Genomic DNA, 27,504 nt, shown 5'->3' on the forward strand with positions numbered 1-27,504 from the left:
GCAGATGAAAATGCAAAGAAAGAAAAAATTATCTGGAAAAACTAGTCCAGTTGGGGATACACAGCTGAAAACAGATGATACCTTTTTTTTTAGGTATCCCTTCTATATTTATATAGCCTGAGTTTTCAATAAATGGAAAGCGTTGTACAGAAGGGTTAGAAATATATTTGCAATTTTCACATTAAAAGTGAAGGGAAACATACAGGGAATAACTAAATGGAAAACTCTGAATATTGCTGAGGGGAAAAAAATGCATTTTACCAGCTGGAGAAAGACCTGGGTAATAAGTAGAGACAATGTGATTTGTGAGGCAAGTTGCAAAAGGCACTCTATGGGAGAGGAAAAATAAAATGAAGATGACAGCATGTTTGGGACTTACTGGGCAAAAATAAAATCACTTTCAACATGCATCCCACACACAGACACTCAGGCAGATTTAGTTGATCAGTTCTGACAAAAACAAAAAACAGTACAAGTGGAAGATGTCTAGCTTCTCAAGGTACACAGCTCTGTCTGAAAATTAAACTAACTTCCACATCTGAACAATACTCCACTGCCAGGAAAGAGCAATGAAGAGAGCTTGTCCTACACTGTTTGCTCTATTCCATATAATTTTTGAACTGATCCTCTGTAGCCTGGAATAGGCGGTGCTAGTGCTCAAGCTTCTATCCCAGATGCTAAATGCAGCGAGTTACATTAAAATAAAAGAGCAGAAAATTCTTGATGGAGAAGATGCTCACATTCTTCTCAAAGCCCCACCACTAAAGCCTATAATATAATGTATGAATGGGTCATTTTAATAACATCTCATATATGAATATCAGCAGACTTGATAATAACAGTGTGAGCCATAACATGTTCATGCCATCTCAGAGGACTGGTAAATTCTTACTCTGAGTAGTAGACAAACCAACATGTAGACCTTTAAATTTAATTGGCACCTTCTATAATTTCAATTCAACAAAGCTAATATAGCATAAATGCTCTCACTCTGAATAATAACTTTGATTCACTACATACCAGCGAATACCACAAATAGGAGTAATATGCAGTAAACCATGTGGGAAAAAATTAGGGAATTTTTTTCCCATCTCCAAATGCGGTGTGCTCATTTATTTTGACAACTGTAATTTAGTTTTAATTATTCATCATATGGTGGTGAATGTGCTGCAGGATATTTCATAAAGTAATGAAAACTCAAATCTGTAATGGGAACTCCTGTTAAGAGGCAACATTATATTAAATACTTGCTTAGAATAATGCAAAAGCAAGGAATTTATAGCAGGCATAGGAGTGAGTGAGCTTTCACAAGGCAGTAACAGTAGGGGGGCCAACTTTTGTCCTTAATACATCTGCACTGTTTTCTCTTATGCCTCCTTTTCTCAACCACCTCAGTGAACTTTTATTGTTCTTAAAGCTCATCCTGATAACACCTTGAATTTAAAGAGCATTTCAAAATTTACAAAACATTTTCCCCTTCATTATCTTAATTTAATCCACAGGGTTCTCAACCAGGGGCAATTTTGCTTCCCCTGAGAGGTAAAAAATTTGTCATTGCCCAAAGACATCTTTGGTTGTCACAACTAGGAAGGTACTACTGGGTAGAAGTTACTGACAAACCTAACAAAACACGGGGCATCCTCCCACAAAGAACTGCCTGGCCCCAGATGTCAGTATATGAGGCTGAGAAACCCTGATTTAATCCTACAGCTACATTGTATGGTAGAGTAAACGAACTGCTACCTCCATTTGTGGATAAGAAACTGAGGCCCATCAGTCTTTAACATATATAAAAAAAAATTAACTACGGCCAAGTACCTCCCTTATATTTCCTAAAACATTACAAAAGTCCAGTGATCTGTAGAAATTGTGGGAAAGCTTGGTGACAAAAACAAAAAAGCTTGAAAATAATAGAGCAAAGTTCCCGAAACCAAGGGACAAACGAAACAAAGAAGTATGGGAAAAAGGGAACTACCTGCAGGTACCACAGTGCAACAGAGGGGAATGAAAACAAAATAACCAGATCTGGGTCCCAGGCCTGCCACTCACCCATCAGATACAGACTTAACATTTTCAACTCCGAGCCTAGTTCCCAACTTGTAATATGAAGATTACTCAATAAGAATACATATGCAAAGCTCTTTATAAAACATAACATGCTGTCCAAGTGTTACTTATTATCATCAACATTAGAGACAAATTTCACTGTTCTCTCCTTGCTTCATTATCATCTGGTTAGTGAAGTCCTAATTTGTGTTCACATACTGACTTAAAAAACTAGGCTTAGGGCTTCCCTGGTGGCGCAGTGGTTGAGAGTCCACCTGCCGATGCAGGGGACACGGGTTCGTGCCCAAGTCCGGGAGGATCCCACATGCCGCAGAACGGCTGGGCCCGTAAGCCATGGCCACTGAGCCTGCGCATCCGGAGGCTGTGCTCCGCAACGGGAGAGGCCACAACAGTGGGAGGCCCGCGTACCGAAGGAAACAAAAAAAACTAGGCTTAGGTCAAAAAGCAAACACATGTCCAGATCCCATAAAGATATGGGGCAGGGGGAAGGGGATACATGCAGAAGAGAAGTTAAAAGAAAGGGGTCTGAAGTCAAAAAGTCTTAAATTTAGAGAGAATAAACAATCACTAAATAATCAGCTAGCCATTGCAATATAGCTTTGGGTGAATTATTTAACCTAAGTCTCCATTTCCTCATTTGGATAATAGTACTTGTGCCTCATAAGGTTATAAGAACTAAATGAAATACAAGAAAAAGAACTGTGTCGGAGTATACAATACCTGCTGTGATATTAACAACCATAGGGCATGATATATATTAATAACAACCATCATGTGATATATCTGTATGTTTTTTGAGAATCCCTCTTAGGCCCAGCAACACCCTGAGGATCTGCGAAGTAATGGTGGATGAAATGGACAAGGTCTCTCTCCTCATAAGCCCCACATTTCAATGGGGGACATGAGCAAATCAATATATGAATAATAAAAATAATCAAAAATAGGGCTTCCCTGGTGGTGCAGTGGTTGAGAGTCCACCTGCCGATGCAGGGAACACGAGTTTGTGACCCGGTCCGGGAAGATCCCACATGCTGCGGAGCGGCTAGGCCCGTGAGCCATGGCCGCTGAGCCTGCACGTCCGGAGTCTGTGCTCCGCAACGGGAGAGGCCACAACAGTGAGAGGGCCACGTACAGCCAAAAAAAAAAAAAAAAAAAAATCAAAAATCAGAAATTTTAAAGGTCAGGAAATAAGGTTAAGACATGAGATGCTAATTCAAAATATCTGTTAAGCCAAAGATTAGAGTTTCCCGAAATTATGTGAGAAACAGACTGTGTGAACAGAATTATTAAATTTAGGATTTGTGATCCAGGATGTTCAAAGCCAATTATAGTACGGGTTGTGAGTTCACAAACATGAGCAAATAAAGTGCATCTAGCAGGAGGATATGATTAAAAAGGTAGGAAAACTCTCCCATTGTTTTCTTAAGCAGTATTTCATCCTAAAATAAAATATTTCATCTAACAACTATCTAGGCCTACTTCTTACTTATTAGGAAGTATCTATCTAAATGCTTAATATGACAAAAAAAATTAAACAATATTTTTGCAATACTCAATGAAACTTCTTGAATCAGAATATCAGAAAGTAACATCTATCAGCTATGCAGATATAACTGAAAATGTTAAATTAATAAGAAATCTTGGCACATTATGGTCATACTGATTCCACTGAAGAGGAGATTAATAGTAGAAAGCTGTATTCTGCTTCAAGGAAATAATTCAATTAAAAAAAAAAGGAAATAATTCAATTAAATAAAAATTCGTGAGCAGAGCTTTTAGCAGTGCATTTATCAAAGGCTAGATAAAAGAAATTCTAGAATTAGGGCATAAATCATATGGCAGGATATTGGTTGTTTTGCTTTGTTACTAAAACGTAGTATCACTTTTGAATTTCTGATCTCACTTCTCATAGACACCATAACATCAACCCCTATCAAAAAAATTTTAAAGGAAATAAGGCTACTTCTTTCGGAAATAAAGTTACTGTTCATTCTAATGGGAGGAAAAATAAGGCAGCAGAAATGGAAGTAGTTTAAACTCATTTAAGAACACTGACAAATTCTTCAATATGTTTAGAATAATTACATAGCACAAAGTACACGGCAGATTTAGAATCTAGTCACCTTGATCAACTTCAATTAAAAGAAAACCAAGCTAGTAATTCTAGACTCTAGGAATGCTCTTTGGATCTTAAATTACTTTTAACGGCCTTTATATACTCAAAGCAATCGTGTAACTACTAAATATGGTTTTTTTTCTTTGTGCTTTGCATATATTATCTACTATGCTTTTGTGAATATAATAGTCTCTATAACAAAACAAATTAAAAATTAAATTAACTAGCTTAAAAGCGACTAAGTAAGAAAACACCACACCCTGGCAAGCAAAGAAGTAATAAATAATTTAAGATAATCTTTTTCCTGAGGCCTTTAGATATTAACAGTATTGATGACTTTAGAAAGAATCAAAAATGCTTTGGAAGACCAGTGAATCATCAAATACGATTATCAAGCCAATCTGTACTTAAAGGGATTCAGCATTTTTATCACCTTACTCAAGTATGTGAGTTAAGTTCCCTAGTGGATGGGCTTTTAATCATCAGCCATGTTAAATCTACAGTTTAACCCAGAAAAAGAGAACATATTTTATAAGAGCCAAAAGGTAAAATCAAAGTGATGTTCTATGATTTGGCCATTATTACAAGCAATACTGTTTCACTTTCAATGAACGCCTTCCAACTTTTTTTTCCTTTATCTGGTTCATATGTATGGAACATAATCAATGGAAATGTAAGAAAGGTAAGGGAAGAGTAGAAGGTAGTTTTTATCTTTATTGATACCGTGAATGTATGGAAACATGTTTACGGAATACCATAATGTTATAAATTAATAAAGCAATAATAAGGTCCCAAAGGTGATATACAAAAATGTAATAAATGTAACGTAAACACTTAAATGTTTTGCTAAAGATTCATTTGGAAATAAGTCCATTTTATTTTCAACATGACTTACTGTATTAAGTTATAATCAAAAACCTTATCAAGAGTATTTTTACCATTCAACTACATTGGAGGGAAAAATAAATTCAACCATTTCATTAGCAACTGTTGGCTTTAATAAGTATAGTCCCTTCATTCATTAAGTCAGTATGTATCTAGTACCTATTATATGCCAAGCAATATTCCACCTCCTATAAATATGAATGTAGAGTGTGTGTAGAAATCATCACAGGTTACAATGCCATACATATTGAGATGATGTGAATTAGGTTAGGCCAATATAAAATCAAATCAGTGAAACAGTTTGATGTGCTCACTTTCCTAAGGGTTGGTTTTTATTACATAGATTGAATAAAAAATATATCAACTAGACAACTAGTTAAAATGGTACAACAGCCTCCTCTTTTTACTATCTATGCTCCAGGGCATTGCTTCAAAGAAACTAAACCAACTTTATTTTTCCGTGGAATCCATGGTGTATAATATACAGAAAAATATGAAACCTGCCTCCACAATACATTACAAATCAAGAAAGATTAGTAGTACTAACTCAATTTTTTAAAATCGAACAGTATCTTTTTTTTTGCCAACTTGTAACCCTAAGAGAAGAGACTACATAGTATTTTATAACTAGGACTAAATTAAATAATAATTTATTTCCTGGCTATCCAAAAATTCCCTAATACAGAAATGGCAGTGGACCTATGAGGAAGTAGACGGAAGGGCAAATTCATTCTTTCAATTTATTACGAAAGTCCCCTTAATGACTTGATTATGCAAGGACATATTTCCTAAGGGACCACTAGTGATGTAGCCCTGAGAGCCCTGTTTCCAAACTTGGACCTCTAAATGTAAGTGAGAGTGGTCAGCTTTAAATGGGAACACAAAAATCAGAAGAATTGAGCAAAATGAATCTAAATAGATATTCCTTCATTCATTTGATACCCCTTAACTTTGCTGTTACCATTAAAAAATACTTTGGGAAAAAAATGTCATCGTATTTTATTAGCATTCCTGGAGCAAATATTTAATATCCTAGATGGCTATGCTCAACTTCCCAAATGTTAATTGATGTTATTACAAATTGCTTGTGGCATATTCAAGGTGTACCAGGAAATTAACGACAGAGCTTATAGGACGCAAAATACATCCTAAAAAAATACATTATCTTCTTTTCTATGGTAAATAGTAAGACATTCCTATTTGAAATTCTGAAAATATTTAGATAATGACACTGTAAATAGGTGACAAGGCAACATCAGCATTGTAAGCAGAATTTCTCTTCCTCAGATTTATGTGTAATATTTACAAGTGCCATTACTAATTATTCTTTTAAAATAATTTCTTCTCTTCCTCTATTAACTAGAACAAGAACAAAATCAATGACACTTTCTATTTTAAAGAATTAGCAATTATACTGACCACTGAGTATTATATTCTGGGTTTCCATGATCACCGTCTACTTGTGTCTTCATTTGGGACATGTTAGAAGAAATGTAATAGTTTAGGCGGGGTAAAATTTAGTACGTTTTAAATATGGTTATGCAATCCGAAAACCAAATCAACAAGAAAAAAGAGGGATACAATGCAAATTATTTCATACGCAAAGGTTCCAAAATAGTTTTGTTACCTTTATTTACCACTATTATCATTGAATCACCTTTAATTACAGAGCTCTCAGACATCATAACCTCAGAAGTATATAATAATGAGAATAATTAATAAAAATTAACAATAATAGTTTTCTGAAGAAGCCAGAAATCTGTGACAGCCCCCAAGATTCCTGTCCCTTGGTATATACCACTTTTGTAACCCTCTCCCTAGTAATGATGGTATGAATATGATGGATTTCACTCCTTAGATTACACTACCTTATATGACTAAGGGGACTGGATCAAGGCTCCACATCAGTTGGCTTTGAGTTATTCCAAAGGGAGATTCTCTTGGAATCTTGACCTACAGAGGTAAGAACTTAAAAGGGACAGGCTCCCTTCTTAAAAGGAGAGATGTCAAGTGACAGAGATTGTCCTCTTGAATATGAAGAAGTAAGCTGCTGTGTTGTAAGGTGCTTACAGAGAACATCACGTGGCAAGGACCAGAGGCAGTCTCTGGGCGCTGAGAACAGTCTTGACTGACAGAAAGCTACCAAGGCCAGGGGCCCAGACCTCAGCCTCACAGTTCCAACAAAATGGATGCTGCCAACAATCTTAGGAAGTTTAGAAACAGTTATTTCCCTAATTCAGCCTCCAGATGAAGACACGGCCAGCTGATGCTTCCATCTCAGCATTATGAAACCCTGAGCAGACAACCCAGCTAAACTATGCTGGACTCCTGGCCCAGGGAATTTACAAGATAATTAATGTGGATTATTCTAAGCTTGTTTATCTGTGGTCATTTGTTACACAGCAATAAAAATATAATACAGATGGGCTATCATGTATTGATTATTTTCGAAGACTTTGCAGGCATTGTGCGAAATCCTACATTGGGCTGGCCAAAAAGTTCGTTTGGGTTTTTCCATACAATGTTACAAAAAACCCGAACAAACTTTTTGGCCAATCCAATATTTATTATCCCATTCAAGCCAAATTCGTAAGTTAAACATTATTACCAACCCTATGTTACAGATGAAGTAAAAGTTCACAGGGTAAATATCTTGATTAAGGTCACACAGCTAATAGAGATGACAGTTGCAATTTTAACACTCACCAACACTCCATTCTGCTCTCCTGTGAGGAAAGAGCACCGAGGCCACAGTCCTAAAACCTGGGTTCCAATCCCATTTTGCTATGAGTTAACCATGCCATTTAAAGGAAAACACGGATTCACCCTCCTTATCCCTGGTCTGCTAATTAAAGACTAGTTCATCCTCCCAAGTCCTTTTAAATCTAAGATTCTCTCATGAAATGAAAAGCTTATATTCTTAACTGGCCACACAGAAATTAGTGTAGTTTTATGTAGAAAAGTTAAATTACAAGGGCCAGTGACGAGATAACTTATTTTGTCAAGAAGCCACTTTGTCTCTATGAGACTCAAAACCCACACTGAAAACATTTTAGGGCGATGTGCAAGTCCCTGGAAAGGGATGAGGAGATACTAAGAGATGGTTTATTTTAAATTCCATTTTGGCACACATCCCAGCTAAAGCAGACATAGAAATGATTCAAAGTCCCTCTGCAGGAATCTTGAAAAGAACAAAATCTAAAAGTGAGGCCCAGTAACAACACTCATTATGTAGAGGATAAGGTCGAAGTATGCTTGCAGCTTTTTCAAAAGAAAATATCTATGGCAAGGAGTACTACGGTACTGTGAGTGGAAATGTAAACCACACTTTTGTGGGACAATTTCTCTCACCCTGTGACTTTCCAGGTCTAAGATTTCTGTTTTCTTGATTTCCTTCCAACTCACTGGATCTCAATGTATGGTTTTCCATGACCCCCTTCTTCCCCCTCCATTCAACTCCTTGCCCAATCTATTTCAAATGCTCTCCACACTTGTTCTTACCAACCTCAAATGTCTGAACTTGACCCAATGAGCTAGATCCTTTGCCCCAGCCCTACCAGTTCTACCACAAAAAATAAATGAGCCTGTCTTTTAGAGACAGCCTTTAGAGACATTTATAGAGAGCCCATCTATCTGCTCTCTTTCATTAGCACTAACTGATCTGGGAAACAAATAACATTTGTATTCATGAGATGCCATACAACTGGATTATTATCTCACTGCTGAGGTCTCAGCATGATTTGGACCACTCTGCAACAGACCATTTATGTGCAGTGTTCTCTGGATGTGATACCATAAGCTTGCTTCCAGTGATTCAACTTTTCATTTTTCATAGCACTTCTTTACCTCCTGCACAAAACTGTTCATCAATCCCTCTAAATAGTGCTGGTGACAACAGCTACCTGTATCTTGGCTATTTAAGGCCCTGTGCGATTTTTTAAGGTAGCTTATTTAAAACAGTAGATGATTCTGTTTTCAGCAACGAATATTTTCAGTCTCATCAGAAACTCCCCCATGCATTAGGAGGGCTCAAGGGAATACTTTCACCATCTGCATCTTTGCTTGTTCCACACATATCTCATTTCCCCATTACAACAAATCCTCCTCCTGAAATTTAGCTGGATTTCACCACATCCAGCCAACACAAATGTCAACAGGCTACAATATGCTATGTTATGGTGTCAGGAGAATACATGTTGTTCTGCCACTTTAACAAGCTTTTCCCTTTACATATCCACCAAGCAGCTATTCTCAGTGTTAACCTAAGAGAGTGCTCAAGCTTATCATCCCAACTTCCAGATATGATGAATGACCAAGGCAAAAAAACACATTTGTTAAGGAAGCAGCCCATATAAAGCTTGTAAACCTTTGATTGATCATGTTTACCCAATGGATACAAATGTTACTGGTCTTAAAAAAAAAACTGGGGGGGGGGTATGTTTTGTTTTCCTGTCCTTTCTGAACATGGCTTTTTCCGACCAGCATCTGCTCAGGCTTACACAATGGAATGGTATGGAATAGTGGTTACCAGTGATTTTGTATAAATAAAATTGATTCATTTTTCCTAGAATGTGTGAAAGTGGTCTACCTACAAGTAAGGAAATGTTCCATTTCCTTTTCAGGGCTCTTTGTTGCCTGTATTATTCGGGTATATACAAACTAAAACACTTTGTGTTAATAAACCAAAGTTCTTGAGTTTGGCTCTGGAGCCAAATATTAACTAGCTTTCTAAATCATCTCTAGCACCCTATTTAGCCCCCTCTGTGCCTACAATAAAAATTCATCCAGCTAATCATTTATGGGGCAGAAAATTTTACAGGCGCTCAGTTTACAGCACTAAACAGTTCAGTCTCTGCTCTGATGCCGCTTACATCCTAGGAAAGAGACAATAAATAAATACCTCGGGGGGTGAAAAGTGCTATGTAGCAAAGAGAACAAACAGAGGAGGTACAGACACTCTTCTAGAGATGATGCGCCAGGAAGGCCTCTCTGACGAGAAAATATTTGAGCAGAAATCCAAAGAAGTAAGGGGCTCAGCTATGCAGGTATCTGGGGGGAAGATCAATCCAAAAAGAGGGGACAAGTGTATAAGCCGTGAGGAACTTGAAGAGAACACTGAATATTAATGTGTGTCAACACTCTTGCAAGACTTTAGTAAGGCATTTATTATCTTCAAAGTACCACACTGTCTGCCACTTCTCTGTCTAGATTTGGGTTGCTATTTGTTCCCCAAATATAACTCAAAACAGAGGACACTGTAAAGCCCAGAATAACTGCTGTCACTCAACTAATATGTACAGAACAACTCATTATCATTTGCCCCATAGCTCAGTTTTAGAGCCATTTTATCATAGAGAATACAGTCCTTAGCAATTTCCCATTTAATCAAAAAGATACCTAATATGACAAGAAATCCCCAATCCGGATTACAACATCGGCCAAAGAGAAAAACAGCCATTTCCCCTGCAAAACTGATTTCAAAACTATCATCATCCATCATCATCATCATCAATCACAAGAGGCAGCTGCTTTGGCAGCATTATTTTAAGTCTGTATTTAACAAGATGACAGTTTAACCTTCTCAGGGGAGCAGAGTAATCCCTCCTTCCAACCCCAACTGAGTACAGAGAAGCAGATTTGCTCGAATGTAGAAACTGGCTTTCATCTGATTTCATAAACACACAATGGCATTTGATGATTTAATAGGTACATAGATTTTTCTTTTGAACATTCAACATTCTATCAGGGTTGGTGAGGCCTGTGTAACTCAAGGATTACTGCAGTCACTACATCAGCAAGAACTTATCAACAGAAGTGACTGTGCACGATGGCCAGGGAGAAAGCTATCCACGCAAATATACCTTCCAGAGCAAGAAGAGACACTTGACTAAATACATAGCGGGACACAATGTGCATGTGCTTCACACATGATAGACATTTCTTTCCCCATCCTATGCTTGTATTTAACTGACCTCCTCCTCTCACTGTTCACATCCATGCCACAAAGATTTTCATAGCTCTATGTATGTATTTATACCACTTACTCAGCCTGCAAGGACCATCACCAACATCTATATATGTTCACATCCCAGCCATAGTCACTGAGGAAATTTCATCACCAAGCCCTTCCATAAGACTATTCCTGGAACCCCAGAGAGAAGTAATTTTGGCCTTCTCTGAATTTCCCGTCAGGCTTCATTCTGTACCTCTTTTAGGAACTCATCTTGTATTCTATCTGATAGTAAAGTCATTTGCTTGTATCTATCATCTTGTTTTTCCTATTAATGAAAAAAATTATTTATGGGCAATTATAATAGGAGTGTATCTTTTTACTTACTAAAATAGTCTTTCTCTATTACAGTGTTACAGAAATGTGTGGTAAATTAACAAATGCTACATATCCCAATTATGTTGCCCCTTCAAACAAATATCCTCAGTCAAAAACGTGCCTTCCATCATTTCCATCATAGCTAAGCGCCAGAATCAAAGTAAGTATCTATGAAAGCTACTTAAAGCAAATGTCAAATACAGCAGTTTCATTATGCAAAAGACATTTTTTAAATATAATGGCAAAAAAGTCTCCCTATTAAAAGTTTCCTTTCAGAATAAGAGGCATTAGGATTTTTTTTTTTCATTATGATTCCCACAACAGCTAGCACACTGCCTTGATGACAATTTGTTGAATGAATAAGTAAATGATTGCATGATTATGCACACATTACAGTAGCTCAGACACAGCATGTCAAAATTTCAGGGAGGGGAGATGGCTGAAGGAGGAGCATGTCCAAGATAAGCAGGGAGTACAGGTTGAATTATAGGAAAAATGGAAAGGAAATAGATCAATACTGTTGTTAAACAGCATCTTAATAGAGAATATGAGGTTAAGAATCATATCTGTACCCAGATAAAATAATTAGGATTACTGACAATCATTAGCATCCAGGAAGGTGCTCATCTAGAGAATGGGACAGTGTAAGAATGTGAGAGTGTGGGCGAAAGAAAGCACCCACGCACACACATGCGTGTGTGCCTATGGGCCTGCCCATGGCTGTGACGTCAGAGGAAGGGGTGGGAGCAGAAGGCTAATTCTCAGAAGGCACCTCTACTTACTACTGAGAGGCGTGCACTGAGTCATAAAAAAATATGAAAACTGCAGCATAGCTAGACAGCTCGTGATTAATGATAGGATACCTAGTTAAAGGGAGCTGAAAGGCATATCGTTTTTCATGACATAGGACCAATGAGACTCAATTAATAAAATGAAATATTAAGTTAAATTTAGAATTTTTCACCACACAGTCACTTCTTTGAAGAAAAAACTATGTGCACTCATTTTTATTGTTTCCGAGTACAACGGTAGGAGTTTTAAAAACATGTACAGGGTAAATTACTAAAACTCAGTGCTCCCAGCGATTTTCTTTTGCCTACTTCAACGTCTGTACTTCTGAAGAACAGTTACAAGAGTTTCAATGCACTATGAGCTTTTAAGAAATTAATTATAGCAGGAGAATCACATGCAGATACAGTGTGCACATTGTCACTGCCTTTTTCTGAAAATATGAGAACTATCATGTGGGAACCTATCGATTGTGATACTTCTCAACCTGCCTATGTCATGCATATTCACGTGCCAGAAAGTACCTGGCACAAAGTGGCTACTCAGAAAGTATCTGTTAAGCTGTGTTGACTATTTCATCAATATATCTATTTTTCCCTAACATTAGATTCTAAAATGGCAGCTTAAAAACACAAATCAATTGGGGATTCCCTCAGCCTCATTTCCTCCCTATCAAGCTATTATTAGTTTATCTTCTGTTAGATCAGCAACTCCCAAAATATGTTCTATGAAATACTGGTTATGAGTAGGGGAGTGGGTCCTATCCTCAAAATATGTGAACACGTGTCTTTGAAACAGGAATATATTTTGAGCTTTAGAACTTCTTAGTTTATTTAATATACATACATACATTGTGTATATTATGGTAGATGGATTAAAATGTATATAATACATCTCAATTTGACTTGAGAATACTTTTCAATTAAAATATTGTATTGGGTTGACAAGACCTTTTCATACATTGAACATGAAATATCATGAATTATAAGGCTTTCAGCTTTGTCTCAAATATCTTCCTGTAGGCAACCAGCATATCTTAGTCTTTTTGATTGCATAGTCTTTTTGAACATAGATCATAAGGAACGTCTGTAATATGATTACTTTATAAGATAAGAATTTGAACAATGTACTTTCCACATGTCAATTCTAAAAGTTTGAGGAATAACATATCTACAAATTTCCGAATATTTATTTTGACCTTATTTTTGAGAAAGGCATTACCTTTTACTTCTCCATACTGGACTACACTCTGTGTCTCATTCATTCCATTTTGTTCATTTATTCACCAAACATTAAACCCTCAATACACCCCATGCATGGGCCTGGAAACTGGTCACATAAAGATGAATATAGGGCTTCCCTGGTGGTGCAGTGGTTGAGAGTCCACCTGCCAATGCAGGGGACACGGGTTCGTGCCCTGGTCCAGGAAGATCCCCTGAGCCTGCGCGTCCGGAGCCTGTGCTCCGCAACGGGAGAGGCCACAACAGTGAGAGGCCCGCGTACCGCAAAAAAAAAAAAAAAAAAAAAAAAGATGAATATAAAAGGTTTCTGCACTAACAGAGCCCTTGTTTCATTTGAGAGAGAAAAATAAAATAACAGTAACTCAAAGCAGAGTCTGTCGACATGAGCAAGAGATGCACACACTTACAAAGTAAGGCCAACTCTGCCTTGGATCATCAGAGAAAGCTTCCAAGAGGTAGGCCTTCAAAAAACGAGTTCACGAAGTATCAGAGGACAGCCTTTTGAGAAGTATGACACATCCAAAGAGAGAAACCCCATTTGCTGAGGAGTGGAAATAAAGAAACACAGAAACTTAGAAGACTGAAGTGATGAGGCCAAACTAGACCATGACCTGCTTGCCAACTAATTAATTTAGCTGAGAACTTTTGTAAGAGCAAATGTTACAGATAAGAGGGCTCAAATTTTCCATCTTTTGTCTCCAAATTACAACCACACTTGGGAATGTCCATGTGAGTAGACTTGGACTGCACATGCTTAGTGTTTCCAGGAAAAGTTCATCAATTCCTCTGGGGCTAGTCTCTCGTGAAATTATGATGACCTGTACAAGGCAGTGATCCTGAGATGTAGTGTATAATTAGTCTCTCACAATGCTTACTAAAGAAGAAAGGGTAACATGTCCAAACCCCTCTTTACCCATACCTAGTATCGATAATAGAGTACAAGAAGATTCAATCTACTATTCAAAGTACATTTTTTTTTTACCTCGGCCAATTTAAATGATGCACAGTTATGTATTTTGAATTTGTCTTCTGCCTAGAACATGGTGAAGAACTGTCATTAATAAGAATCCTCCTCTAGGGCTTCCCTGGTGGCACAGTGGTTAAGAATCCTCCTGCCAATGCAGGGGACATGGGTTCGAGCCCTGGTCTGGGAAGAGCCCACATGCTGCGGAGCAACTAAGCCCGTGCGCCACAACTACTGAGTCCATGCTCTAGGGCCCACGAGCCACAACTACTGAGCCCGCGTGCTGCAACTACTGAAGCCCACGCACCTAGAGCCCGTACTCAGCAACAAGAGAAGTCACGGCAATGAGAAGCCCACACAGTGCAACGAAGGGTAGCCCCCACTCGCCGCAATTAGACAAAGCCCATGCCTAGCAACGAAGACCCAATGCAGCCAAAAATAAATAAATAAATTTATTTTTTTAAAAAATCCTCCTCTAAGCTCACTTTTTCATGACCCCTTTCCAATTCACCCTTCATACCTTCAATCTTTCCACCAATCTAAAATATTAGGCATATGCTTTAAGGATTTCTTTTTTATGATCTTTCCCCCATGTTTGGCCTGGGTTCTGCCTCCCTTTCCAGAACACCAATGTCCTAAAAACAAAAAGAGGAAATTTAATTCTAAAGAGAACAAAGACTATATGTTGCTTATCTCTTTTTCCTCGGAACCTAGCATAATGCTTAATATATGTTCAACAGTTGATGACTATTAGATGAATGCACGGATAGATGGATGAATGAACAAGAGAACGAGAGGAAAAAAGATAGGGGAAGGGATAAAAGGACAAGTAGAAAGAAAGGAAAGGAAAGACAGAAAAGAGGAATGGGAAGTGGAATAGAAAGAAAACTTCAATTATATCAATAACTTTATCTCTATGAGTCAGGACTTTGAATTGAATAACAAAGACCCAACTCAAACTAGCTTAAGTAAAAGGGTAAATTATTGGTTTCTGTAGCTCCTAAATACCCAACGATATAGTTCAAGGGACTGGACAAAGTAGCAGGAAACAGGACCTCAGATGACAGAAGTGGGGACTCAACTCTTTGCAGAGTCTTTCCCAGTCTCCTTGTTCACCCTCTTGTCTGGGTACCTTGGTTTAGCTTTATCTTATGGACATTAGCCTCCTTCCTGTATACAGAGCTCCCCACCCTCATCCTCATTCTCCTCATTCTCTGATGGTCCTTTTTAGAGTTTAGGCCCACACTTATTTTAATCCCTTTGTCCAGAGGAATAGGGAACTGTGAAATGGTGAAACTTGGCACACTGGCCTATGAATTTTTATCAGAATTGCTATTATATCTGTTATAAAAGATACAGCTAGGGCTTCCCTGGTGGCGCAGTGGTTGAGAGTCCACCTGCCGATTCAGGGGACATGGGGTTCGTGCCCCGGTCCGGGAAGATCCCACATGCCACGGAGCGGCTGGGCCCGTGAGCCATGGCTGCTGAGCCTGCATGTCCGGAGCCTGTGCTCCGCAACGGGAGAGGCCACAACAGTGAGAGGCCCGCATACCGCAAAAAAAAAAAAAAAAAAGATACAGCTATAAGTACATAGCTGTAAATTATGCCATTGCATTTTGGATTACAGATGTTACTTTATTTTTGAAATTATGCATAGAGATAATAGACATTAAATATTAGACTAATATTTAATAAAATAGTATGGTTTTGTCATCAGCTTTGAAAAAAATATCACAGAGTTCATAACAACCTTGGCTGTATCTGAATAGTATATAATTTCTGCCCTACCAATCTCATGGTGTGGCATGAGGATCCAATAAGATGAAGTATGTGAATGCATACAGTAAACTCTAGGAAACTACAGTGGCCATTGGAGTTGGCAATTTTGCTGTTTTAAAAGTTAAGTAAGTATTAAGAAACAGAGCAAGAATGGTCAAAGAAAGCATCTATCGCCCTGTGATTCCTACCGAAGACGTCCCTCTGATCTTTGATAAAATAAATATTACTCATTTAATTCCCTTTTAAATAACTGTGTTCTCCCCAGAACCAATATACATTTTTCATGGTCTCTTGCCCAATACCTAAGACCATGCATGCAGATGCATTCTTTTTTTTTTTTTTCCTGGTATTTCTCAACACTTAGGAACTCTGTTTGCATTAAATAAATGATGGTGTGAGATGATTTATCCAATGAAACAGAAAACAAGAGGATAAGTGAGATCATTTTAAAAGTAAGGAGCAAAAATTATTGACCCACGACAAACACACCATGTGGGAAAAATCAAGCCTGAACCTCTACTACCTTGTCTGGTGTACAGTTTTAATTTTACAAAACAATTCAATCAAAAGCATGATTTGCGCCAAAGCAGGGAACACAGGGGAGAGAGGTACACAATCAAATTGGAGAATGGACACAGAATCTGTTAGTCACAAGGCAGCAAGATAGAGATGAGCTCCAGATGGAAGGACAAGTTGACAGCAATGACCTTGAGCAGCAAGTTCTGACTAGAGGGCATCTGGATGGCCTCCTGGAAGAGGCAGGAAGGAGTTCAACTAGACATAGAAAGATAAGTAGAACTTTGACAGGTAAGGACTGGAAGAAAGGGGTATCCCTGACAAAGGAAACTGAATTAAAGAAGGCAGAGAGGTAGGATCAAACACTGGGTGAAACAGCAAGTGACAAGCAGCAAGAGTAGCAGGAACATGAAATGATGGTTAGAAAAACTGAAAAGTAACCGTAGAAGATTCTCAAGGTCAGCATTATAGCTATCTATCCAACAGTATACTCAGCAATAAGATGTAGGTATTAAAAATGGAATGAATTCACTAGAATACTTATGATATTTACCACTTTCCTAATTAGTATTATACTGGCCTCTTAAGTATATCTAGCTGCTCTATTTATATGTTCATATAATTCCAATAAGTAACATAAAATATCCATTATTTTAATTGTTTGTTTTTAAATATTTCCCTTAAAATTTGCTTCTACTGATTTGCATTCCTTTGAAGGGAAATAGCACATTTATATGTTACCTTTGTCAAGGCCATGCTGAAAACCACCATTTGGCATAAAAAGATATTTTTACTAATGGCATATAATCAAGCATGCACTTCATTAGTCATGAAAATTTACTGCAAATATTCAACAGCTATGTAGCAGTTGCAAAGAAAACAATGATCTTGATTTCAAACTGTAATGCCTATGATTTGTCTCATAAGACACAGGAAAAGAATTCCTGAAAAAAGAAAGATATGCAAGAAGGTTTTATTCCTATTTGATTTACAAATATTTAAAATATAGTTTTTAATACCTGGCACTCACGATGATAACTAAGTTTTCTTAAATGAAGTTAGTGTTTTAGTAAGCTTTGCTGCTTGACATTACCATTTTCACAGATGAGCTATATTTTTTCTCAACAGTGAATAACTGACATGTAGGCTGATCCACATAAAATTGGCACCATCTTACCATTTTTCACCTGCAAAGATGTTAATTTTTTAGATTTAACCTAAAAGATTAAAATTGTAGTATCGTAGAATCTTAAAGTTAGAAAAATGGTCTGAGGGATCTAGTGGATCCTTTGGCCTGGTTCATAAAAATCCCCTCTGGTATAAAACATCAATCATTTGATCTCTGCTGTTGGAATGCTTGAGGTAAGCTTAAAATAATATATGAATGAGAGTAAAAAGAAGCAATGAGAACAAGCCCAACACTCACATGGATCTTTCTACTTATTCACTGACTTCATTTAATTTTTTTTTTTTTAATAAAGGAAAGGAAAAAACAAATGTCAAGCAAATATCTAACCTCACAATAGAAAAGGTGCTTGAACATTACTTAGAATTTTTTTAATGACCAGATAAAGGATATGAGGGCTTACTCTTCAGACAAAATATATAATGCATTTTTTTTCTAATTTCAAACAGAAGTAACTAAAATTAGCAATCCCTAGTTAACACTCTTTCATCTAAGTATCTTGGAAGAATCAAGTGAATTATTCAAATCTAGAAAAGGAAATCACGAAGAAAATAGCTATTTTAATGCTCTTCAACCTGCAACCTATACAGAAGAGAGAAATCAGATAAAAGATAACCCTGAGCTAACAAGGTTTTAAGGGATTCTTTCAAAATGAGAGATTTTTCAAAATGAATCAATCCTATGTCTCCATGTCAGAGGACAAAAGGGCACAGAGGGAGGAAAGCCTGTCTTCCTAGATCCACCCAAATCCCCGAATTCAGTAAGTAAACAAAAATACTGCTGACTAGACAATCGATGAATCTTTCTACACGATTATCCCAATACATGAATTTACCTTACCCTGTCACCTCTTAATTCATAGCAGTTTTACCAATATGAAACTATTCACCTCTAAACTTCAGCTTTTTGAAGTAAGAAATGAAAGTATTTCAGGAGAAGAAGGAACCTAACAAATCATGATTTGGCACACTAACCGTACAAATGAGGAAAGTGAACTTTAGGGAAAATGAATTGCTCAAGATCCCACAGCTTGTGAGAGCATGAACAGTCTCAGAACACCTGACTCAAGAACCCCTGGCTCACTACTTCCTGTGATGGCCCAACATAGTAGGACACCAACCTCTTTGTTGTAATCTGGTCATTTTTGCTATGGGATTGGCTAATATGTGTGTCTGTGCATGTATCTCTGCGTAGCTTAGAAAAGCATTAATACAGTTAAGACTCAATTTTATACTGATTAATTAATCACTCCTAAATGGTCAGTAATCCTTTTTAAGTCTAAAGATCTTCCCCATAAATTAAACTCTGTAATGCCACAGGATTATCTGCAATCGGGTAACCAAATACAAATCATGTAATTATCATGGAACTACCAAAGTACAAATTGCTAAAACAAACGGATAATTCTCCAGTATACGATGTATGCACTAAACCAAAAGGAACGAAGACAGAAAACTTTGTACAAAATATAAACATGTTAGGTTGAAAATCAAAAAAGATGATTTTTGAGATAGTTGCTATTAAGAACAGAACCATTTGATCACTAACATGACAACATATAAAATAATGTTTACAGGGGTAAGTTGTGTTCCAAAATGCACATTTTGGTAATATTAGAATTTAACACAGCAAAAATATAAATTTCATAAAATGCAAAGAGTTACAGCTGAATAAATATGTGAAGGAAGACAAACGAATGCATTGTCTATTATATTTAGTTATTCAGATAATAAATTTCAGATAGTTAACTTTCCTACTTTAAAAAGCATAGTTTTTAAATGCATTGATAAATGAGATTAATAAAATGTTATTTGTAAATGAATTTTGAGGACCACATATTACATTTAAAATCACCTCCTATCTTATGGTTGAATATAAAATCCATTGCTATTGCTTTCTGTATATTTACATAAGTTATATATTAATCCCATAAGTCATAAGGAAAAGTAGTCCCAATGAGTATCAACATCAAAACTTTTCTACAATTCCTCAAAGATAAAATATATTTATGTATTATATTACACATGTATTTTTATTTAAATAAAATGGTACTTACTCCCAAAGATGTTATTCATCTCAAGTTCAATTGCATATCACCTACAAAAAAAGAAATGGATTTTAGAATAAAGCATAAACCTAGACTTTAATAATCAGTTGCATTCCAGAGGCATCAATGGTGTTAGAAAAAAGTCTCAATGGCACGTTATGTGAGAAAAAGTTTTTCTCAGTCAATTACAGAGAACCTGATTTTACCAAGATATTCCTTAAACTGTGTAGTAAGATACCCTGATGAGCAAGAAAACTTTTGTTAAGTCACGGTTAGCCCATAAAAAAGGCCAAAAGGATGATCTATATTTAAATATCTGAAACGAGAAAGATACTGATAAAGCAATATGTTTAAATAAGCTAAATTAAGTATTTAATTTTCATACTAAAGTCAAAACTCTGTATCGTTTGAAATTAAAGGATAAATTACATAAGATCGTAAAGAGCAACAATTAATATTCATTCCGTATAAACTACATGAGAACAATTCCCTTATCCTTGAAAACCACTGCCAAATTTTTAGAATACATTTTTTAACACTTGAAATCTAATTTATAAAAGTAGGACAAATGGTACAATTATAAAACTTTTAAATAGTATGAAGGCTCTCCAAGGTTTACAAATCCTCACTTTTTTACCCTCAAAAATTATACACTATACGTTTCTAAATTTAAACTCCAGGTGATACCGATGATAGTTTGGACTTAACACAAAAACATATTTATGTTTCTTTGAGTTCTATATTGCCTTCATACTTTCTTTTCTGAGCTCTAGATCCATGCAGCCAATTGACTACCTGACATCTCTATTTGGATACTCTAAAGGGATGTCAAACTCAATGTGCCTGTATACAAACACATGACTTCCTATACCAATCCTCCCTCCCCACTAAAGGGCCCACTTCTAGAGTTGATAGCGAACGGCACCACCATAATTTATCAAGTCAGAAAGTCAGGAGTCATACATACCTTCCCTTGTCTCTCATCGCATCAATACTCAATCCACCACTAAGTCAACCTCTCCCCATCTCTACCACTAGTTCCCTCAACCTACCATTACCTCTCACCTGTAGTAGCAATGAGCACATTCTCACTGCATTGTCTCCTGACACCACCTATGCCTTTGCTATCCATTAGCCGATATTATCACCTCTCCCAACCCAAACCCTCTTAAGATGCTTCACTGTCTTCCAATTAGTCATAAAAATAAGACCACAGTCTTTAATTGGCCTACAAATCCTTGCATCATCTAACCTTTGTCAAATATTCCCAAGAGCTCACCTTTCACCACCCTCCACCTTGCTCTCTGCACCCCAGATACACTAAAGTCTTTTCAGTAGAAATGAGCCATGTTCTTTCCTATCTCAAGGCTTTTATACATACTGTTTCTTCTGTCATGTTCTTTCCTTTAAGCCCTTTCCACCTATTCACTCTGTGGAGCCCCACTTAAATTTCACTAAGAGAAACGTCCTCTAACACCTTAAGTCAGGTTCTCATAATATTCTATACTCACAGGACAGCATTTGCTTCTTCAAAGCTTTTATCACAAACTGTCTTTGTAATTGTGTCATTTATGACTACAGCCCTCACTGAACTTTAAACTAAATGATTATAGTATCTATGTTGCAGATCTCTGGTGCCTAGCATAAAGCTTCATATCCAAAATATTAGTGAGTGAAATTAAAATGAATGCCTGAAAATGATAGTTTCGGGCTTATCATTTTCACATTCCATTCATACCAAAGTATGTTGCTCTAAAAGGAACAAAAGCATGTTGCGTTCCTGAGGAAAATATTTAAGATTATTAGATTATTCCGGAGTCCCAAAACAAAAGGCATGGGGTACAATAATGACCTTTATAAAATGCTAATTGCTTCTTTAATAAACCAACATTAGTTATTCTCCAGATGTAATTTGAAGAATGGAATATAGTTGGTGTGGATATAGTTGGTCTGTATAATTTATACAGAATAAAAGAACTTTATTTATTTTTAACATCTTTATTGGAGTATAATTGCTTTACAATAGTATGAGTTTCTGCTTTATAACAAAGTGAATCAGCTACTGGTGTTTTAGTTTCTGCTAAATAACAAAGAGAGTCAACTATACATATACATATATCACTATATCTCCTCCCTCTTGCATCTCCCTCCCACACTCCCTAACCCACCCCTCTAGGTGGACACAAAGCACCTAGCTGATCTCCCTGTGCTATGCAGCGGCTTCCCACTAGCTATTTTATATTTCTTAGTGTATATATGTCAATGCCACTCTCTCATTTCATCAAGCTTACCATTCCCCCTCCATGTGTCCTCAAGTCCATTCTCTAGGTCTGGGTCTTTAATCCTGTCCTGCCCCTAGGTTCTTCAAAACCTTTTTTTTTCCTTTTAGATTCTAAACATATGTTACCATATGGTATTTGTTTTTTCTCTTTCTGACTTACTTCACTCTGTGTGACAGTCTCTAGGTCCACCCACCTCGCTACAAATAACTCAATTTCATTTCTTTTTATGGGTGAGTAACATTCCATTGTATATACGTGCCACATCTTCTTTATCCATTTATAAGCCGATGGACACTTAGGGTGTTTCCATGTCCTGGCTATTGTAAACAGACCTGCAATGAACACTGTGGTACATGACTCCTTTTGAATTATAGTTTTCTCAGGGAATATGCCCAGTAGTGGGATTGCTGGGTTGTATGGTAGTTCTATTTTTAGTTTTTTAAGGAACCTCCATACTGTTCTCCACAGTGTCTGTATCAATTTAAATTCCCACCAACAGTGCAAGAGGGTTCCCTTTCCTCCACACCCTCTCCAGCATTTATTGTTTGTAGATTTTTTGATGATGGCCATTCTGACCAGTGTAAGGTGATACCTCATTGTAGATTTGATTTGCATTTCTCTAATGATTACTGATGTTGAGCATCCTTTCATGTGTTTGTTGGCCATCTGTACATCTTCTTTGGAGAAATGTCTATTTAGGTCTTCTGCCCATTTTTGGATCGGGTTGTTTCTTTTTTTGATATTGAGCTGCTTGAGCTGCTTGTATATTTTGGAGATTAATCCTTTGTCAGTTGCTTCATTTGCAAATATTTTATCCCATTCTGAGGGCTGTCTTTTCGTCTTGTTTATGGTTTCCATAGCTGTGCAAAAGCTTTTAAGTTTCATTAAGTCCCATTTGTTTATTTTTGTTTTTATTTCCATTTCTCTAAGAGGTGGGTCAAAAAGGATCTTGCTGTGATTTATGTCACAGAGTGTTCTGCCTTTGTTTTCCTCTAAGAGTTTTATAGTGTCTGGCCATACATTTAGATCTCTAAGCCATTTTGAGCTTATTTATGTGTATGGTGGTAGGGAGTGTTCTAACTTCATTCTTTTACATGTAGCTGTGCAGTTTTCCCAGCACCACTTATTGAAGAGATTCTCTTTTCTCCATCGTATATTCTTGCCTCCTTTATCAAAGATAAGGTGACCATGTGTGTGTGGGTTTATCTCTGGGCTTCCTTTCCTGTTCCACTGATCTATATTTCTGTTTTTGTGCCAGTACCATACTGTCTTGATTACTATAGCTTTGTAGTATAGTCTGAACTCTGGGAGCCTGATTTCTCCTTTTTGCATCTATGTTCATCAGTGATATTGGCCTGTAGTTTTTTTTTTTTTTTTTTTTGCGGTATGCGGGCCTCCCACTGCCATGGCCTCTCCCATTGCGGAGCACAGGCTCCGGACGCGCAGGCTCAGCGGCCATGGCTCACGGACCCAGCCGCTCTGCTGCATGGGGGATCTTCCCGGACCGGGACACGAACCCGTGTCCCCGGCATCGGCAGGCGGACTGCCAACCACTGAACCACCAGGGAAACCCAGTTTTCTTTTTTTTTTTGAGACATATTTATCTGGTTTTGGTATCAGGGTGATGGTGGCTTCACAGAATGAGTTTTGGAATATTCCTCCCTTGGCTATATTTTGGAAGAGTGTGAGAAGGATAGGTGTTAGCTCTTCTCTAAATGTTTGATAGTATTTGCCAGTGAAGTCGTCTGGTCCTGGGCTTTTGTTAGTTGGAAGATTTTTAATCACAGTTTCAATTTCAGTGCTTGTGATTGGTCCCTTTATATTTTCTATTTCTTCCTGGTTCAGTCGCAGAAGGTTGTGCTTTTCTAAGAATTTGTCCGTTTCTTCCAGGTTGTCCATTTTATTGGTATATAGTTGCTTATAGTAATCTCTCATGATCTTTTGTATTTCTGTAGTGTCAGTTGTTACTTCTGCTTTTTCATTTCTAATTCTATTGATTTGAGTGTTCTCCCTTTTTTTCTTGATGAGTCTGGCTAATTGTTTATCAATTTTGTTTATTTTCTCAAAGAACCAGCTTTTAGTTTTATTGATCTTTGCTATTGTTCCCTTCAGTTCTTTTTCATTTATCTCTGATCTGATCTGTATGATTTCTTTCCTTCTGCTAACTTTGGGGTTTGCTTGTTCTTCTTTCTCTAATTGCTTTAGGTGTAACATTAGGTTGTTTATCTGAGATGTTTCTTGTTTCTTGACATAGAATTGTATTGTTATAAACTTCCCTCTTAGAACTGCTTTTGCTGCATCCCATAGGTTTTGGGTTGTCGTGTTTTCATTGTCATTCGTTTCTAGGTATTTTCTGATTTCCTCTTTGATTTCCTCAGTGATCTCTTCATTATTTAGCAGTGTATTGTTTAGCCTCCATGTGTTTGTATTTTTTACAGATTTTTTTTCCTGTAATTGAGATCTAGTCTCATAGCATTGTGGGCAGAAAAGATACTTGATATGATTTCAATTTTCTTAAATTTACCAAGACTTGATTTGTCACCCAAGATATGATCTATCCTGGAGAATGTTCCATGAGCACTTGAGAAGAATGTGTATTCTGTTGTTTTTGGATAGAATGTCCTATAAGTATCAATTAAGTCCATCTTGTTTAATGTATCATTTAAAGCTTGTGTTTCTTTATTTATTTTCATTTTGGATGATCTGTCCATTGGTGAAAGTGGGGTGTTAACGTCCCCTACTATGATTCTGTTACTGTCAATTTTCCCTTTTATGGTTGTTAGCATTTGCCTTATGTATTGAGTTGCTCCTATGTTGGGTGCAGAAGTATTTACAATTGTTATATATTCTTCTTGGATTGATCCCTTGATCACTATGTAGTGTCCTTCCTTGTCTCTTGTAATAGTCTTTATTTGAAAGTCAATCTTCTCTGATATGAGAATTGCTACTCCAGCTTTCTTTTGATTTCCATTTGCATGGAATATCTTTTTCCATCCCCTCACTTTCAGTCTCTATGTGTTCCTAGGTCTGAAGTGGGTCTCTTGTGGACAGTATATATATGGGTCTTGTTTTTGTATCCATTCAGCCAGTCTATGTCTTTTGGTTGGAGCATTTAATCCATTTACATTTAAGGTAGTTATCGATATGTATGTTCCTATTACCATTTTCTTAATTATCTTGGGTTTGTTATTGTAGGTCTTTTCCTTCTCTTGTGTTTCCTGCCTAGAGAAATTCCTTTAGCATTTGTTGTAAAGCTGGTTTGGTGGTGCTGAATTCTCTTAGCTTTTGCCTGTCTGTAAAGGTTTTAATTTCCCTGTCGAATCTGAATGAGATCCTTGCTGGGTAGAGTAATCTTGGTTGTAGGTTTTTCCCTTTCATGACTTTAAATATGTCCTGCCACTCCCTTCTGGCTTGCACAGTTTCTGCTGAAAGATCAGCTGTTAACCTTATTGGGATTCCCTTGTATGTTATTTGTTGCTTTTCCCTTGCTGCTTTTAATATTTTTCCTTTGTATTTAATTTTTGATAGTTTGATTTACATGTGTCTTGGCATGTTTCTCCCTGGATTTATCCTTTATGGGACTCTCTGCACTTCCTAGACTTGATTATTTCCATCCCCCTATTAGGGAAGTTTTCAACTATAACCTCTTCAAATATTTTCTCAGTCCCTTTCTTTTTCTCTTCTTCTTCTGGGACCCCTATAATTCGAATGTTGGTGCATTTAATCTTATCCCAGAGGTCTCTGAGATTGTTCTCAATTCTTTTCATTATTTTTTCTTTATTCTGCTCTGTGGTAGTTATTTCCACTATTTTATCTTCCAGGTCACTTATCCGTTCTTCTGCCTCAATTATTCTGCTATTGATTCCTTCTAGATAATTTTCCATTTCATTTATTGTGTTGTTCATCATTGTTTGTTTGCTCTTTAGTTCTTCTAGGTCGTAGTTAAACATTTCTTGTATTTTCTCCATTTCCAAGATTTTGGATCATCTTTACTATCATTACTCTGAATTCTTTTTCAAGTAGACTGCCTACTTCCTTTTCATTTGTTTGGTCTGGTGGGGTTTTATCTTGCTCCTTCATCTGCTGTGTATTCTCTGTTTTCTCATTTTGTTTAACTTGGTGTGTTTGGGGACTCCTTTTCACAGGCTGCAGTTTCATAGTTCCCATTGTTTTTGGTGTCTGCCCCCAGTGGTTAAGGTTGTTTCAGTGGGTTGTGTAGGCTTCCTGGTGGAGGGGACTGGTGCCTGTGTTCTGGTGGATGAGGCTGGATCTTTTCTTTCTGGTGGGAAGGACCGCATTTGGTGGTGTGTTTTGGGGTTTCTGTGACATTATGATTTTAGGCAGCCTCTTTGCTAATGGGTGGGGCTGTGTTCCTGTCTTGCTAATTGTTTGGCATAAGGTGTCCAGCACTGTAGCTTGCTGGTCGTTGAGTGGAGCTGGGTTTTAGCGTTGAGATGAAGATCTCTGGGAGAGCTTTCGCCATTTCATATTACTTGGAGCTGGGAAGTCTCTGGTGGACCAATGTGCTGAACTCGGCTCTCCCCACTCAGAGGCTCAGGCCTAACACCCGGCCAGAGTACCAAGACCCTCTCAGCCACATGGCTCAGAAGAAAAGGCAGAAAAAAAAGAAGAAAAAAATAAAATAAAATAAAGTTATTAAAATAAAAAAAAATTAAATTATTAAAAATTTAAAATAAGAAAGAAGAGAGCAACCAAACCTAAAAAACAAAGCCACCAATGATAACAAGTGCTAAAAACTATACCAAAAAAAGCAGGCAGACAGAACCGTAGGACAAATGGTAAAAGCAAACCTCTACAGACAAAAATCACACAAAGAGCATACACACACACTCACAAAAAAAGAAAAAGGAAAAATATATATATATACATATACATATATAAAAAGGGAGCGCACAACCAAATCAACAAAGATATCTTCCAATGATAATAAGCTCTAAATACTAAATTATAATAACCATATAACCAGAAACAAATTAGATACAGGAAGCAAACCCCAAGTTGCTCCCAAAGTCAACCACCTCAATTTTGGGAAGATTTGTGGTCTATTCAGGTATTCCAGAGATGCAGGGTACAGCAGGTTGATTGTGGAGATTTAATCCACTGCTCCTGAGGCTGCTGGGAGAGATTTCCCTTTCTCTTCTTTGTTCGCACAGCTCCCGGGGTTCAGCTTTGGATTTGGACCTGCCTCTGCGTGTAGGTCACCTGAGGGCATCTGTTCTTCACCCAGACAGGATGGGGTTAAAGGAGCAGCTGATTCGGGGGCTTTGGCTCACTCAGGCCGGG

General features: G+C 37.2%; 1 protein-coding gene across 3 annotated transcripts in view; it reads right to left on the bottom strand.

The window, feature by feature from the left end:
- The window catches only part of CNTN4 (contactin 4), a 966,359-nt gene that overhangs the window by 794,920 nt on the left and 143,935 nt on the right, over nucleotides 1-27,504 (bottom strand). For all 3 annotated transcript variants that reach the window (XM_033437184.2, XM_004274769.3, XM_049715562.1), the window contains exon 2: nucleotides 19,928-19,968. The gene's annotated coding sequence lies outside the window, so the exon portion shown is untranslated. The remainder of the gene's footprint in view (nucleotides 1-19,927; nucleotides 19,969-27,504) is intronic.

The sequence above is a fragment of the Orcinus orca genome, chromosome 10, assembly GCF_937001465.1.
Source record: "Orcinus orca chromosome 10, mOrcOrc1.1, whole genome shotgun sequence".
NCBI lineage: Eukaryota > Metazoa > Chordata > Mammalia > Artiodactyla > Delphinidae > Orcinus > Orcinus orca.